This window comes from Otolemur garnettii, unplaced genomic scaffold (assembly GCF_000181295.1).
Source record: "Otolemur garnettii isolate 467f Iridium unplaced genomic scaffold, OtoGar3 scaffold00023, whole genome shotgun sequence".
Classification (NCBI taxonomy): Eukaryota; Metazoa; Chordata; class Mammalia; order Primates; family Galagidae; genus Otolemur; species Otolemur garnettii.
Window position 1 is genome coordinate 3,953,259 of NW_003852418.1, and position 12,226 is coordinate 3,965,484.

At 43.6% G+C, this 12,226-nt stretch overlaps 1 protein-coding gene and 1 non-coding gene across 3 annotated transcripts in view; one reads left to right on the top strand and one right to left on the bottom strand.

Moving 5' to 3' along the window:
- The window catches only part of ZHX3 (zinc fingers and homeoboxes 3), a 127,564-nt gene that overhangs the window by 108,999 nt on the left and 6,339 nt on the right, over positions 1 to 12,226 (bottom strand). The gene's annotated exons all lie outside the window — the stretch shown is intronic.
- On the top strand, positions 1,752 to 1,859 carry LOC111724494. The gene has a single exon (XR_002772790.1). It is a non-coding gene; the product is annotated as a U6 spliceosomal RNA (small nuclear RNA).

A 12,226-nucleotide genomic window follows, 5' to 3' on the forward strand; every position in this document is an offset into this window, starting at 1 on the left:
TACTTGTCTTTCTTTTTCCTTCACCACAATGAGCTGTTTAGCAGGAGGGAAGGACAGAGCAGAAGCTCATCTTCCACCGAGCTTCACTACTCTCACAGTTTAGCACAGAAGAATGTCAGCGCGCATCACCGTGGAGGCAAGCCCAATGTCCAACCCAGAACTGGGAGACACCTAGAATAGGTTGGGGGGCAGGAGCAGAGGAGTGGAGATCCAAAATACCAGGCAAGAAATGCAAATCTTTACAAGCTCTTCTGAAGCAATTCAGATGCTTAAGTCATTTTTTCCCTTTCAGAAGATGGAAACAATTACTGATTATTTCTAGTTAAATTAATCTCTACTATTCACAGAAGATATACCAGCCTTCATACCCAGTGAGAAAGGGATGCCCTATTAAAGGATACACAATCAGAGGTAGATAGCTTCATTATAAAGTGAGGCTTTCACCTGAACTGGAGAAAGCACTCTTTGTCCTGGATCACAGAGTGTTTCATGGTAACCCTACCCTTCAAGCACCATTAGACTGGAGAGACAAGTAAACAGGGCGCTAAGTGCTATCACAAAGATATCTACTTAATGCTCCAAAACAAATGGAAGGGGGCGAGAAGCTGTACCCCACCCAGCCTGAAGGGTCAGGAAGGCTGGAGGGGAGGGCACTTCAGATGAAGCTGGAAAGGCAAGTAGGTGTTAGCCTGAGCCTGATAAAGTGGGAGGAGGGTTCATTCTATGCTGAAGGACACAGGGGAAACCCAGTAGGATCCAAGCCAGAAGCCTGGGGATTGCAGGCATTTCAGGGCTGGTATGAAAACATGGAGACCAGAAAGGGGCCCACAGGACCATGGGCCAGAGAGACAGAAAAGCTATGGAGAAGTGCATTTCAAGACAAAAATGGCTCACAGCATGAATGGATGCAAGTCAAATCAGGCAAGGGCTGAAGGCCTGGACTGGGCTAACCACAAAGGCCCTTGGGTGCCCTTTGCCTGAGACATTTTAGGGAAGTGGGCACTGACAGTGGCCAGCGCACAGAGTGTTGAATTGCAGGAGGTGAGGAAGTGTAAACCATGGATAAGGCTACTTGCAGGAAGTCTCGCTAAGAACAGGGAGTGAGCTCACGGGAAATACAGGATCAAATTTTATTTTCCAGCCTCTGCTCTGAGCTCAACTTTCTTCTCCTCTTGAAGTGCTCCTTTTCCCTCGCCCACTACACTCACTTTACACTCTGGCCTCCCTTACACCCAGTCTTCATACCACAGCCTGGGTGGTCTCTTTAAGCAATAAATTAGACCATCTTAGCTCCTGCTCAAAATGTACAATGGCTTCCCACTGACCTTAGAATAAAATCTTAACTCTTTGCCCTGCCCTGTAAGTTTGGAGTGATGCGGGCCTGCTTCCCTCTCCAGCATCTTCACACACACCCGCTCCTGTTCATCCTGCACCAATCTGTCTCCTTTCAGTCCTTGAACCCTATCAGCACATTCCTGCCATAGGATCTTTGTCGTCCCTTCTCCAACAGAAGCAGCCAAAGCCCAAGTCACCTAGAAAGGAATTGGCAACCACAAAGGTCCTCCTCTATCCCATGCCCAGGGGTCACCTCGAACACCCCTCAGAGTCCACGTTTCCAGCCCTCTAGTGGGATACGACGTCCTGGCTCTCACCACCAGGGGCTATGCCCATTCCTCTGCTGACTTGTAGTTGTGTGGCCCTTGCCAAGGCACCACTTCATCAGTTTTCTCATCTTAAAAAAGGCAAGCAGAGTGCTTGCTTCAGCAGCACATATACTAAAATTGGAACAATACAGAGAAGATTAGCATGGCCCCTGAGCAAGGATTGACACACAAATTCATGAAGCATTCCATATTTAAAAAAAAAAAAAAAAAAAGGCAAACAGTGTCTGCCTACCCAGCTGGTAGGTAGCTCATTTCAGAAGGTGTGTAGACACTCCCATTCTCCTCCACATCTCCCCTGATCCCGGGGCCTCTCTCCCACCTTTGTTTCACTTGCCTTCTCCAGGAACCAGTCCTCGGCGCCTTAGCCCTTCTCAAGTTCTGTCCATGGAGGCAGGACAAGTGGCCTCTCCGCTTTCTCCTCAGACTGCGTAGCTCCTGCCTCAGTCTTCTCAGGGCTCCCTCCACCATTCTGTGCAAATGCCCCAAGCCCAAATTCACCTCTGATCCTGCAGATGCTTCCTCTCAATCGTCTCCCCTTTGGCCTTAGTCACTGGCTCCCATTCCAGGCCTCCCGAGCAACATCCACTCTCAGTCTCTTCCCCCACCCTGCTGGCTGGCCACTGACACCAGCACTACCTTGGAAACCATGGTTTGAAGATGGCAGAGCACCATCAGCCTGGGCCCCTCCATCCCCAGCTGACTGGATTTTAAACAAGCATGAAAATGTCTATTGTTTTAAGCCACTGAGGTTTCAGCAGATTTGATCTGTTACAGTAGCTAGCATTTCTCTACACAATACTGGCTGAATTTAGATGGCTGGAGAGAAGGAGGAGGACTCTCATGGTAATGAAGAAAAATTTTATAAAAGCAGATTAGTCACGGCCTGATGATACCACCTCCATTTATCTATTACGTATCCTCTTCAGAGTACTTTCAAATGTTTTCCCATTTTGACACACCTTCATTATCACTTACTATTATTATTATTATTATTTGCAGTTTTTGGCCAGGGCCAGGTTTGAACCCTCTACCTCCAGTATATAGGGCCAGTGCCCTTCTCCTGTGAGCCACAGGCACCGCCCTTATCACTTACTATTATTAATATCATTTTTTTAAAAAACTTTATTCAAATTAATATGAGGGTACAATTTTTAGGTTACACTGTTCTCACTTCCAGGGTAAAGGTCCATTTGTAGAAGAGCCGCTCACCCAGGGATGTCTTATACACCCTCACAATGTGCACATTCCGTGAGATCCTCATGCCCTCCCTCCTTCTGCCATGCGTCCTCCCCCCTCCCTCCTATTATTGCTATTATTATTAACAGTTCATAAATTAAGAAACAGACGTGGAAAAGTTAAGGTATGTCCAAGATCCCATCACTAGCCAAGACTGGGCCACAGGACTCGTGGCTGACAGGCTCGTGGCATTTTCACTACAGCGTCCAGTCTCTCAAAGCCACATTCTAGTGCTATATCAGAGATGCTCTCGGCTAATGTACAAGGGTGCTGGCATGAAACAAAAAGGTAGAATTGATTAAATGCAGACTACAGAGGTCTTTCTAAACACCAGACTGCAGTATAACTTTCACTCAATAGACAATGGGGAGCAATATTCAACTCCCACTTCCAAGATTCACAGCGGTAATCGTATACCTTCTCCTCTGCCTTCCAAGACCTCACTGCATCATCTCCCCTTGGCTATTGGTTAGTGACAACAGTCCCCTTCATAAAAAATAGTTTTTCAGAGGGCAAAACTTCCACCCCCTGCCTTTCTGTCAACTTCTCTGTATCCCAAATAGCCCTTTCTCTTTCCATGCCATCAGATGGGAGAGACAGCCGTCCTCTGGCAACGCTGCTGGCCATTCCCTGTGCATGTCCCTCCACCCATGGAAGAGGCCCTGCTCAATCATTTATCCTTCCTTTTCCTTCAGTCTCTGACTTATCCCCTCTTCTGTTTTTTTCTCCCCTGTCTATGAACATGCTGGATTCTCTCTTATCCTAAAATCACCTCTTCCTCAGGAAGCCCACAGCCCCTTCTCATTCTCACACTTCCTAGCTGAGCTCCTTTAAGAAACAGCAACATGGCTGGGTACAGGGGCTCATGCTTGTGATCCCAGCACTTTGGGAGGCCAAGGTGGGAGGATCACTTGAAGCGAGGAGGTCAAGACCAGCCTGGGCAAGATAGCGAGATTCTGTCGCCACACACACAAAAAAAATTTAATTAGGCAGGCCTGGTACTTCCAGTTATTCAGGAGGATGAAGTGGGAAGGTCACTTCACCCCAGGAGTTGGAAGTTGCAGTGAGCTGTGATCACCCCACTGCACTCTGGCCCAAACAACAGAGCGAGACCTTGTCACTTGTCTTGGGCTCCTCTCCTGATCAAACAGGCACCCTGGAGACAGGATCTAGCCTCTCACCTCTACAGTCCTAGCATTTTTCATGGGCCTGACACAGCAGAAGCTCAATTAAGTATTGACTGAGTATAAAGTGAGATGCTAGTAAATGAGAATGGCACAACAGGATGCAGAAGGCACCAAAAACATCACGATGGAGGAGAAACCAGGGCTTTCATGAGAACTATGCTACAAATCAAGACACAGCCCTTCTGGAGCATTCATTCTCCAGAATTGCCAGACCACTATACCTATGAGGGAATAAGAACCAAGACACAGAAGAATGCACATCCGTTCCAATACTTCACTTGAATGGCTCAACAGCCCAGTGAGGTTGGCATGGCAAAGAAAAGTTCACACTGTAGGTGTAAAATTGAGATTCAGGAAGATTGGGGGTCTTGTTAGTTTGCTACAAAAATTACCTACAATGAAAGGTCTGAGTTCTTCAGTAATATATAGATAAGAGGAACTATAAAAACAATAGTAAATCAAAACAAAAAAGGAACAGTATAGTTCAAAACTCCTTATCTGCTTAAACCTATAAAAAAGAGAAATATCTTCAACTATTTAAAAGGATATTTTTATTATAAATTGTTCAGATGATGATGGTGCTGATTATTATTTTTAGAGACAGGTCTCACTCTGTCACCCAGGCTAGAGTGCAACAGCCCAGTCATAGTTCACCACAACCTCAAACACCTGGGCTCAAGCAATGCTCCCACCTCAGACTCTCAAATAGCTGGTATTACAGGTGTCTACCATGAAGCCTAGCAAATTTTTCTAAGTTTAGTAGAGATGAGGTCTCACTATAGCTCAGGCTGGTCTCAAAATCCTGAGCTCAAGCAATCCACTTACCTTGACCTCCCAGAGTGTTAGGATTAAAGGCATGAGCCACCACGCCTGGCCAAGAACAGATATTTAAATTTTATAAAGAACTGAATCAGCAATGTGAATTATTGAAATAAGATTTTTACAGGAATGCATCATTTCTGTGTGACATAAGGTCAAATCAAAAAGACGTGAATATTTCTTTGCAAAGTAAAACTACATCTATGATGTGTGGCACAAAATCAAAGCATTTTGAAAAAAATCTATCTTTCAAAGAGAACCATAACTGATCAGCAGCATAAATTAGCCTTCAACTTAACAGAAAAAAAGTTATCTTTTTTCAAAATACTTCCACTTCAAAGGAAATTTCTGATGCACATTTTCCCCAGTTGGCAAAGGTCCCTGATGAGCAGGATGATAGATGCAGCTGTGACAGACCAACTGGGGAATACAGTGATCTTGGGAGTCATGATATCACACTCAAACAGCATTTCAGGCTCACCTAGTTGGTATCTCCAAGGCACCTAAACAATTACAGATGGAGTGACTGAGTTCTTGATACTCAATTTAAAGCCATTGTTTGATACTAAAAAAGATCAACTGAAATATAGAAAAATGCAGAATACCCAGGTCTTCAGTGACATGCCCAAAAAATGCTTTCTTTTTTTTTTTTTGAGATAGCGTCTCAACTCTGTTGCCCAGACCAGAATGCCATGGCATCAGCCTAGCTTACAGCAACCGCAAACTCCTGGATCCTCCTGGCTCAGCCTCCCAAATATCTGTACACCCAACTAACTTGTTTTCTATTTCTAATAGAGACAGAGTCTCGTTCTTGCTCAGGCTGGGCTCGAACTCCTCAACTCGAGGGATCCTCCCATGTCACCCTCCCAGAGTGCGAGTATTACATGCATGAGCCACTGCACCTGGCCACGAAAAATCCTTTCTTGCTTTTCAACCACTTACTGCTGTGAATTTACATTCTCCACTTAGCCCAAATCAAGATGTCATAAAGGTCAGAAATGACTGACACCCATCTAGAGGATCAACTGAAACTGCAGACTTCCATGTGGCACCAAATATTCAAGCACTTTCCAACAAAGTCATTAAAAGTCAGTGAGGGGCTATGATGCAATGGCACTCTACCCAGGGTGACAGAGTGAGAGACTCTGTAAAAAAATAAGTAAATAAGTAAAGTTAGTCAACTTTAAAATTAGCAAATAATTTTCATTTTTTGACATTATTAAAATGTCATAAATACATAGTACTTAGATTTTTATAAAATAATGTACATTTTTAATATATCTAATTGAAGTTTCTTGAAAGCAGTCTTATTTGATTACAGACAAATTAATGTGGCCTTCCACCACGAAAAGTTTCCCCACACCTGAATTTGACCTTTCAAACCTCTTTCTACATAGTTTCATTTAAGTATTATAAACATCTTATAAACCAGGGCAAATCCCTCTTATAACATGACAGAAAACAAAGGCAAAGGTCTAAGGGTATATAATTGATAAAGTGAAAAGTAGGACTAGACTCCCAGGCCTCGCCATTCTATCACATGGTTTTCTGGTTGTGGGTCCAGACTGTGGATGTCATGAAAGATCGTGCCTAATTTTCTGTCTTAGTGACTAGCATAGTACCTGATACATAGTAAACAAACAAAATGTATTTTATTTGGTGAATTAATACATTTTCTCAGAGTGGCTTTAGTCACCTGTAAAGTAAAATGGGACATATGACATTGCCAAATATCTTGGCTTCTTAAATGCTATTTGCATTATCAGGAATAAAGAGAAAAGAAATACTATCTTTTCTAAACCATATATATTGATTCTCAAGGAGATCAGAATTTTGGACCAGGGCCCCATTTCAGCACAAAAGGAAGCAAGTGGTATGTTTTTCAGCTTCCTGGGAAAATCCAAGGGGCTGACAAAAGATTGAAAGTGGATTCTCAACATGGGAACCAAAAAAAACTGAACACAAGATTTCAGGCATAACAATGACCATTTGCAAGGCTGGCACAGTCTGGTCCAGCTATAGCTAACCTACCATGACAAGAAACGGCTTTGCCAAAGGAGTAAGGACTTACCCAGAAGGACACACATTGGTCAGAGAGGAATCCACTCTGCCAGGAAGATGTAGCTTTGAGGCGGACCAAGCCCAGAAACCAAGCACGTAAAGCAGGAAGAGCCACTCTCCCTGGACATGGCTTCAGAGCTTTTCTGTAAAACCCTCTGCTCAGCCACAATAGAGCGAGGGAGGATGAGGACCAGGGATCTGCAGCCCACATCACCAAACACTCCTGAGAAAAATACTGAGAAATAACGTGGTGAGTATTCCAGTGCTGCTAACCTGCAGAATGTTCTTTTCCTATGAAGCCCTCACTAACATCACTTGGAGCTCCACCTTCCCTCAAATCCTAAACCATATATCCAAACATGTATGTCCCACTACCATTCTGGTTCTCAGTTTATCACCGTACCATTATATTTCCAAGTCTCCTAAATAACCACTATGATCTCAGGATCATTTCCAGCTATGCTTCTATGAAAGCCCTTCTCCACCATACATTCCTTAATGCTTCATTACAGAAACAAGTAAGTATAATCCCAAAATAAGAATGTGGCATTGCAGATGAGTAGATAACTAAAGGCTAATTCATTAAGCACCAAAATGTTGCTGTAGTCTTGACAAATCACGCTTTAGTAAACAGAAATATCAAATATAATTTAACAACTCAAAATTTTATCCAAATTTTAAGGTCTGAATTCAAACATCTCCTTAAGCATCCCTAATCCCCTACTGCCACCTCCACCTAACACCAGAAACCTTTCTTTCATCTGTGGTCCTACGACATTTTGATTATACCTCCTTCACAGCATACAGCATGGTTTGCTTAAGGTTAGAGATCTAAAAATGTACCTCGGCTCGGCGCCTATAGCTCAACCGGCTAAGGCGCCAGCCACGTACACCTAAGGTGGCGGGTTCGAATCCCCAGCCCAGACCCGCCAAACAACAATGACGGCTGCAACCAAAAAATAGCCGGGCATTGTGGTGGGCGCCTGTGGTCCCAGCTACTTGGGAGGCGGAGGCAGGAGACTCGCTTGAGCCCAGGAGTTGGAGGTTGCTGTGAGCTGTAATGCCACAGCACTCTGCCCAGGGGGACAGCTTGAGGCTCTGTCTCAAAAAAAAAAATAAATAAAATAAAAATGTACCTTGTCTAACTGATAAGAAGTTCCTTGAGGCTATTGACTTTCTTTTTAATCCCTAGGTACCTAGTTCACAGCAGGAATACAAACATTTCACAAACTGAATATTCTTAGTGATTTAAACATTACAAATAGTACCAAGAGACAGCGGAGCCTTAAGGATCCTGAGCTCTTGGGTGGCACCTGGTGCTCAAAGGAGTAAGGCACCAGCCCCATATATCAGAGGTGGTGGGTTCAAACCCAGCCCCAGCCAAAAACTACAAAAAAAAAAAAAAAAAAATGGATCCTGAGCTCCGTAGGGAAGAAAAGTGTGTTGTTAAAGAGCCTGGGGTTTTTTTTTTTTGCAGTTTTTGGCCAGGGCTGCATTTGAACCCACCACCTCTGGCATATGGGGCCAGCGCCCTACTCCTTTGAGCCACAGGCGCTGCCCATGAGCCTGTTATTATCATCAAAATATTCATTGGGTTTTTTCAGTATTCCTCAGCTTTAAAAGAAAAATGTTTTTCTAAAAGGAAAAAAATACTCAGAATTCCTATTTTTCTCTACAACAGAATCATTTTTTGGAGAACACTCTCAGTATTACAAGAATGGAAAATCCAGCATCCCATGTACTCAATATTAAATTGAAACTTGTAGATCAATAATATACACACATAAGAGAAAAACTCAGTTAAATTCAAGAAGGGGGGAGTGGGGAAGAGCATTTGGTAAGTTCCCACCTAACAGGTACAATGTATAGGTAAATGGCACACTTCCTGGGTGAAGGTCTACGATTCAGACTCTACCTTACAAATGCAATGTAATCTAATCGTGTGCGCTCTCATATTAATCTGAAATGCTTGAGTTGGTATTGCTAGTCCACTGCCACATTTTCTAGGCCTCACAGTGTATGTTCAACCAGCCCCTGCAGCTCACTGAGAAGAGAGACAGCAAGAGAAGGAGGTGGCCCTGACTGGAACGTACCTGAAATGCTACCCCATTCTTCAGGTTGAAAGTCAGTCTTCCCCATCCAAGAGGAAATAAGAAATGGAACACATGATAGAGCAAATCAAGTTTTAGGTTCAAGGTCCATCACAGCCACTTCAAGAGTGCTGATCATGTGCTTTCCCCAAAGTTTTAGTGCTTGGGTATGACAAACCAGGCGGTATTTTAAGTATTCTACCATCTCAAACTCAAAATCTCCTTACTAGCAATAGGGGGTTCTAAGTGCTCTGGAAAGAACAACCAACTCCCAGTTCCCTCCCCAGCAGCTATTCTTTTACAGGACTCCTCTTCCTTATCATGTGAAAGAAAGAATTTTCCTGGTGAAAATAGGGAGAATTTGGCAGTAGGGCTGCCAGTATCATGATGTTAACTGTCTGCTCATATAGACAGCCCCTTGGGGATAACAACTGCTCTTGGTTTTGGCTTGCCAATGAGTAAAACTTATTTTTTAAGCCAGTACCTTCCTTCAGAGACAAAATTGTGTCACATAATTTTATGAACTAAAGTACTAAATGTCCCCAAACAGCTACACCCTGAACCATTTTGTACAGTGTTTCTATCCCTGTAGTCACCAACTACCCCTTCTTGCTTGTATCAGTGTGTCTGCCTCTAACGGAACTTTCCCTTAGTTTACTGCTTTTGACATCAGATAGACTTAGAAAACCAAGCTCTTAGAGTCTCAGGCAGAGTCTGGCTCCCACCAGTCTCACTTCCTCCAAGCATCAGGCTTCCAGAGGCCACATTCTTAACCACTACAGCTGCAATTCCCAAACTTGCCTAATTATAAAGAATTACCAAGCATGAGGGGAGGTGGTCAAAATACACATTCTTAGTCTCCTCTCCTAGAGATTGCAGTTCAGTGGGCCTAGAACATGGAATCTGTATTTTTAACACATGCCCCCAAGATGATTTTCATGAACAAGATTAGAAATGCAATAATAACATGCCACCAGTGCTGCCCTCTTGAGTTGGGATTCCTTCAATGAACCTGGGCCAAGACCAACTCCTTCCAAAGAGACTTTGCAACCAGTACATTTTCCAGATCACTGCTTTTCTATCTCCTTCACGCAAAATTCCCTGATCCTTTGAACTCATACATGCTGATCAGAATACCTCTTCTCATTGCTGGGACCTTTCACCTCATTTGCTGAAGTTTTGGCCCACCTTCCTTTTCTCCTCCCTCCAATCCTGCCATCCTCCTGCTGGCTTCTCTGACCACACAGATGACCCAAACAACTCTCTTGCCTCTCAGTTATTTGACCTCCTGACTACAGCCATGTTTACTAAGTTCACCTCATTTCAGCCATTCATATCTGTGGCAAAACATAAGAGTCTGTAATGGCCAGCAACTAAATGCTCCAACTCTGAAATCTTCCCCTCACACACCCCTCTCTGGCCACATCCTCCTATTACTCCATCACTCCAGCACAGTCATTCCTTGACTTTGACACACCTCTGGTCCTTTTCAGCTCCCTCCACTTCCCAGCCTAGACCCCTTTACCTGTCATGTTAATCACTCCCTGGCCACTACTCCATTCCTCTATTCCACTGTCCTTCTGCCACTCATCCTAGACCCCAACCCTGGCTTGATCCAACTGTATGCTTTCTTTGCTCCTGAAGCAAGACACCTAATCAATTAGTGCCCTAATCAATCCATGGCCTTCTAGTTCAGTGGAGCCCCGCATGTTGCTTGGAGACCATTCTCCCTCTTCCTGACCTCAGTTGTATGCCAATGTCCAGGTGTTCCCTCTGATCTCCTCCCAATTCTTCTTAGCATACAATATCACCTCTACTTCACACAGATGATGGACACCACCAGACAGGCACTGGCTCATAAACCATCCCACCAGAAAATATAACTGTGCCCAGATTTTCCATAGGGGGACTGCCAAGCCCATTATTCCTGAACTGGGCCTACTATTCACTTCATTATTTGAAGGTAAGCATTGCTGAAGTAAACAGTATGCTGGTAGGTATCTTTTCAGTGAAGGGAAAATAAAGTAGTATGGTCAGTCACTTGGAAATCCTTCTAAAGATGGAAGAGAGTTTAAAAAGAAGGAAAAAGAAACCTACCTTACTTAACAAGCATTTAAACCAGCTTATATCCAAACATAAAGTTGCCATACATCAATAGAATAATTATAAATCCCAAGCCAAATAATTCTCTGATAATTTTTATAAATTCAAAACCACAGTTATTTATTCTTCTTTTTTTTCACAGTTATTCATTCTTACTCAAACTCTAATTTGTCGATGGGGTTATAAGTCTTTCCTCAGGGTTTTTTTTCCTCCTATACTAGTAATAGCTAACATTGATTGGTTTTTTGTATAATTCTGTTCCTCACAGGACCCTGTGAGATAAGAACTATTATTTTTCTCCATTTACGCTGAAAAAACAGACTGAGGCACGTTAAGTAGTTTTCCCGAGGGCTTACAGCTAGAGGATTGCAAAGGTAAAATTAAAACACAGAGCCCAAAAGCAAACTAATCTATGTGTTTTGGCATAATGGTTATTAACAGAAACTCCCAGGAGAACATAACACTCTAACCCAAACTTATTTTTTATGCACCTTAGAAGCACAAACATGAGAAACCGGCAGATATGATTTAACAGTATATTTCATATTCATTCATTCCTGCATTTGTATTAGAAAAACTAATGTTAGTAAATAAAAGGGAAGGTTCTAAAGTCGAATCATGTAGGTTAAAATCCTAACTCTACCACTTTCTTAGTTGTGTAACTTTAAAAATTACTTAACTCTGGCTTGGTGCCCATAGCCCAGAGAGTAGGTTGCCTTGCCACATACACTGAAGCTGGGGGGTTTAAGTGCAGGCCTCCTAAAACAACAATGACAACTGCAACCGGCAAGAGAATCTCTTAAGCTGGGCAGCACCTGTGGCTCAGTAGGTAGGGCGCCAGCCCCATATACCGAGGGGGGCAGGTTTGAACCTGGCACTGGCCAAACTGCAACAAAAAATGCCTGGGCGGCTAGGCACCTATAGCTCAACCGGCTAAGGCGCCAGCCACGTACACCTAAGGTGGCGGGTTCGAATCCCCAGCCCGGACCCGCTAAACAACAATGACGGCTGCAACCAAAAAATGGCCAGGCGTTGTGGCGGGCGCCTGTGGTCCCAGCTACTTGGG